The following is a 6000-nucleotide window of genomic DNA, read 5'->3' on the forward strand; positions in this document are numbered from 1 at the left end:
CACTTTCTTTCTTTCTACTTCTCTTCGAGCAATTACTCGCGGGACACCTCTGGCTGTGAATGTTTAGAACAAAGCAGAGATTGCAAACTATTATACATATGTATTTACATTATTTGCTTACTTCCAGTGTTATTTCCTACAACTTAATTGCCCATTTTATGTTACCCAATGCGCCGAAGAGGACCGAAGAGTACAGCGGGAAAGTCTACTTACACAGAAAATGAAGCATTTAAGTTGTTTTCGAAATTAATTATTAACCAGCAATGGCCACAAATAGAACAGGGAATAAGCGATGCGACAAAACCAGTAGAAAACGAAAACAGCAAGAACAACAAAAAACAGTAGAAAACAAACACACGCAAGTAGCAATGGAGAAAAACCGAGTGAAAACAAAAACAATTACAATAACAAATTGAAAGCAACACAAAAGCAATATAACAAGAGAGCAGGAAACACTGAATCACATACATACATACAAATATATATATTTATAAAATTATATACATGCATGTAGTATGTGTGTGCGTGTGTGCAGTAAAGGATCGACTAAAGGACGTGCTAAATACATTTCACCAAAGCATAAACGAAGGATAAAATCCTTTACAATTGCACTGTATAGTAAACTAACAAGCATGCAACAACATAAAAAACAACAACAACAATTACAGTGAAAAGAAAATAAGCACTAGATGAAAGAGAGCGGAATAAATAGGCTGTGCCAGGAAGCAAGGCGGCGAGAGGCGGGCAGGCGGGCAGGCGGACCTAAGTTTGTTGCGGCGAAGCGCGCTATGACGCGAGCACAGTGTAAATGAAAGGGCGGCAATGGACTTAATGAAAATGTTGCACTTTTCAATTCGACTTTTCGCAACAGTGAACATCTCAATTTAGACAAACACGCCAGCAACATAACAACGTTGACAAGTGTACACATAAATGCCACGCACACAGTCACGTTCATGTTTCACACATACATACATACACATGCAAGTAAAGTGTGAGTCGCAGGAGCAAAGGTGCGCTGAGGAAAGGGCCACTTGCGCAATTACAACGTGTCGCTGAAGTCAACCGCCTTGGGGAGGAGGGATTCAGGGGGTTTGCGGGGTAGAACAGCGGCAATTGCAGTTCAACAACTTCCAACTGTGAGGTGATTACGTATTGCGAACGATTAAAAGCTAGCTATGTTTCTAGCTGAAGTTGCTGTTGCCATTGTTGCTATAGTTATTGTTGTTGTTGCAGTTCTTTTATTGTATTTAAAGCATTTCCGTTGTTTGAGTTTTTGCTGTTGCCGCACTGCTTGCGCCGCTGTTTCGCTTGGACCGACTGCGATAGTCTGCACGCTGCTCACGTGTGAGCGGCGTTAAGCCCCGACCAAAGCCAACGGGATATACGACAAATCTCACGGCGAAGTTGCGAGTGTGCTGCCAAAGGAGTCTGTCCACAAGGAGGGAGAGTATGTGCAAAGCTATCACAACTCCACGAATATACACACCTACTATATGAGAATATATATGGGCGTGTGTGTGTGCGAATAAATGACAAACTTGTGTAATGAAACTTGCAAAGCGCACAAATAAGTTTTAAGTTAAAGCGAGTAAAATTACATTGCAAAACGATCAGAAGAAACTAAGACACCGAATCGAATGTCCGGCCAAAGCATTCAAGGCATCGCCCTGCAGAAGGCAAGCCAATATGGTGCGAGAGTCAATGAGCGACTGGGGACCATATAGGTTGTAAGCTTGCGAAGAGTTGTGAGTCACGTCATGGCAGGCAGTCAGCAGTGGAAGCGAAAAGCCAAGAACAATGACACAAACTGCATTACCTAACCGAAACGGACCACATACACACACCACAGCGAATCAGGCCAAACCAAAACGAACCGGTCCAAATGAGCAATCAAAACGATTGCTTAAACAACCGAATTGTGGTGGGAGGGAAGCCGGAAACGGAAGAAGAATATGCAACAGAGGTGGTTTGATAAAGCGGCGTGTTTTTTTTTTTTTTTTTTTTTTTGTTGATCTAAAACCACAAAAGTTTGTGATTAGTATTAAGAAAAGTGCCACTAATTATTTGAGGTCTGGTGTTTGAGGAATTTGTGTGGTGCTTATGTGGATAACTGACAGATATCGATACCAAAATCTTTGATAAAAAATATCACGGAATGTTATTGGCCAGCCGAAAAACTGTGCTGGGATTGATGGACAGCAAATTTTTTCTTTGTACGTGATGCGATTTTCAGGAAATTTGTGTTCCCTCAAGCTAGTGATTCACCATGAAGTTATTTGAGAGGTTCTTATGGAAAAACAAATGGATAAACTCAGATCTCTACTGTCAATAAGTGAACCTTATAAAAGAAACAGTCCTCAGAAGTGGTCAGTTTTGGTCGATAGGAGGTAAATTATGTTCTATCAGGATAATAATTCATCATGAGGTTAGTTGATAGGTTCCTATGGATCGTGAAAAATTGTTTTCAAGAAAAGCTAGTAAAAATCGAATGCGCTAATAATTAGTTTATGCTAACTATTCTAATGAACACTTTCAGTTCAATAACAAAATATTGGATTTATTTTTATTAGACCTTATAAATCGTAGAGGTTAAGAAATCCTCTAACATGAGGGTGGCGACCCCACAGATTTGATCATTGTGGCCGGGCTCAATATGATACTCCATTTAGAGAGAGAGAGAGAGAAAGATAGAGGGATTGGTAGGAAGGGGGAGAGAGGGAGAGAGAGAGTGACAGTAAGAGAGAGAGATAGGGAGAAATAGAGAGAAGGAGTGAAATATAGTTATGGAAGTAGCAAATTTTTTATTGTGTGAATGTTTATTATCGCTGTTACGCAGTTAGGTTAGATTCAGTTTTCAAAGTTATAATTTAAATTTAAAAATGTGCCAGTCATATCAGGTTCAGTTTCGATTAGAAAATTGGTTTGTCATATGCCAGCTATCATTCGAATAGTCGAGATAAATTCTAAATTAATGAAAACATTTGATGTAGTGATCGCATCTCTGACAGGCGAATACCTCGAAGAAAGCAGTAAGCTCTCAGAAACCTCATAAAACATTCAATGCTCGCTACTTGAAAGAGCTTAAAGAAAACCTTGAAGATTGAGAACAAGGTTAAAAAAGTATTTACAAAGCCACAGACTTATCGCACTCCACTCATATACTTACAATTATTTCTACATTCTATGCCTTCCTGCAGGTGTCAACCGCGCGTTTGCTTTCTCCTAACCCAAATCACACAGCACTGCTGAAGGTATAATGTCGACTGTCATTGCGCCACAGCACTTTGACAAGGCGTTCGGGCATATCAGCGCTCTTGAGTGTCCCTTTTCACCAGCACCAGCGCAAACGATGGCATCAGCAGCGCCAAAGCCAGCAGCAATAACGCCGAGCATCCACAGAGTGCAATGCCGGGTTGGACGTGCTTGGCCGCTGGCAACGCCACTGGACAATCTGTGACTTTCGTCTGCTCACAAAAATGTTGTAGCACGCTGTGGTTGTTGTGAGTGCTCGATGTTGTTGGCGTGAGTGCGAAAGGTCACCAGTAAAATTGCATGCATATTGTACAAATACTTATGTGTGTATGTATACTGGAATAAATGTGTGTGTGTTTGTGTTGCGAAAGAGCTCTGACTACATGGCTGACTGTGACATTGTTTTGACGACTCCGCTTGGTATATACGTATCTTACCTTCGGCAGCACATAGTTTTCGGTCTGCAGGTGTTGTCGCTTGTACTGTGCTCTTGTTGTTATTGCTGCTGTTGTTCTAAGCTATCAACGTGTACGAAAACTTAATTAAAAACTTTGAATTTCTTGCGTTTCTTCCACCTTTTTTCTCATTTTTATTAAAAAACATATCAAATCGTCAGCGTTGACGCGCAGACAGAAGTGTGTTGACTGCAAGTTCTCGCCTTCGATTGCGCTGTGAGTGGCATTTGGCTGTTGAGCTTTTTTGCGCTTTTTTGGCCAGCTGTAAAAGTAAGTAAGCATAAAGTAAAGCGGCTATAAAGGTGGTTGACACTGTCGTAAAAGTTGAAATTAAGTGGTTGTTAAGTAAGTTTAATCGTTTCGGAGATGATGCTTTAAGTATGGCCGATAAGCGTGTACCAGTTCGAAGGGTAAAAGGAAGTGCAGCGCATGTTGTCGGAGGTGTTTGCGAAACTACATGTCTAAAACTTAGATTTATGTATGCATCTAATTTGAGGGGAGTGGGCTTTTGACTTTATTGAGTTCTAATTGATGATCGCAGAATAAATTGGTGTATATCAATATTTCAGGGTTGTGATTCTCTCAATTCGATTGCGGTTGGGTCAGAGTCGCTGGAAAGGCGTGTTGAGTTTTTTAAGGAATGGATCGAAATTTTAGTGGCATGTTGGACTCTTGCTTCGGATAGTTAGACCACTATCGTGTCATTCAAGCAGAAGTGGCAGCCATTAAGGTAGCATCAGCTTAATTTCTTACAGGTACGGCTTCTTTTCGGGAGTTATGCATCAACCCGGATAGAAAAGATTCTGCATAGACTTTGAGCAGTTGAACGGTGAGATCCAAGCTACACAAGCACTGCATGACCTGACCTGAAGTAGCATCACACTACTTCTATATAACATTTGGTTGGGTGTCTGGGCAAAGCGTAAGAAGAGGTGCCCTTCCCCTAATCCCTTCAGAATGGGAATGAGTAGGTGTTTTTTTTTAGGAATGGAAAAATCATGAAGAGCTGGAGTGCGGGACTTCAGTCCGCTGGGCCCAACCTACTCCCAACTCCAAACTCTCCCACGAAACCACCTGAGTAGGTAATACTTCCTGTTAGCCTGCCTTCGTATGCTGTTGTTAGATCCATGGATTCCACGTGAATCCAGCTAGCGTTGGTCAGTAAAAAGAGCTTGTGTCATTGCGAATAGAAGATAAAAGGGTTGTTGAATTATTAGATGTGAGCCAAGTTTATACTATTCCATTTCCAAACTTTTCAAAGCTGTTGACAGGAAAACCATCTTTCTCCTTAACTATCAGGCTGTCACCAGACTAAGGTCGACGCTTCTCTGTTGCCATATTTTCTGCGAATCCGACGACGATATCATTAAAATTAATATTAGCTGCCTCAACACAATTGTGGCATGCTCCAGACGCTTTGTCGATATGCGACGATCCTTTTGATTCATATCTTGGAGTACTGGGCATTACAATAAACAGGCGTCTGTAGCTATTCATGTCCTCACGATTATCAGACTATTTACGAGATAAGACGTCGTTTACCATATTCGTCTTATGTCTAAAAATATGTGGGTGGATGCTCTGGAACATCATTCTTAACAAAAGTTCTTTTCAAATGAAAATATCTGCCTCGAACCTCGTGAACTTTGGTTTTGTACAACATTAACCCATATATTGGTTACAATATGTACTTGTACGTATATGTAATCAAATATTACTCATACCACACGTACCACCCATAAATAACATTAAAAGAAATTGGCCTACTTCTATTATTATAATTATAAAAGATTGTTATTTTTGGACCTTTTAACGGTTTTAACTTAAACCTAAGAGAGAGAGAGAGCTACCCTAAATGCAGCCTAATCGCTTAGACGGTTTATATAAATTCGGTGCTTTGAAAGCAATTATCTATGTTTACTCCGCTTCGCCATCGGCAACTGCAATTATTTACCGCTACTTTCGCATAAATATATAAATATATTCAACAGTTATACGTTATTTACTTACGCTCAATTTTATGTACATAACTTTACTGAACAAAATAAACAACAACAAAGGACATATTTAATGCGACAATTTATTTGCACAAATTGCTAATTGATGAAGAAAATGTAAGTTATTTCGATTTTACTGCATAATTTAGTTGCAAAAACCATTCGCAGCAATGTAAATAAGGCAGCACGCATGAGAAGGGCATTCAAAGCGGCCGCAAGCGATGCATTTCATTACCAATTTAATAACGGAAATGATATTTCAGTCGGCCTTATGGGGCAACTAATTAGACTTA

This window comes from Bactrocera latifrons, unplaced genomic scaffold, assembly GCF_001853355.1.
Source record: "Bactrocera latifrons isolate USDA-ARS-PBARC rearing strain unplaced genomic scaffold, ASM185335v1 scaffold_10, whole genome shotgun sequence".
Lineage (NCBI taxonomy): Eukaryota > Metazoa > Arthropoda > Insecta > Diptera > Tephritidae > Bactrocera > Bactrocera latifrons.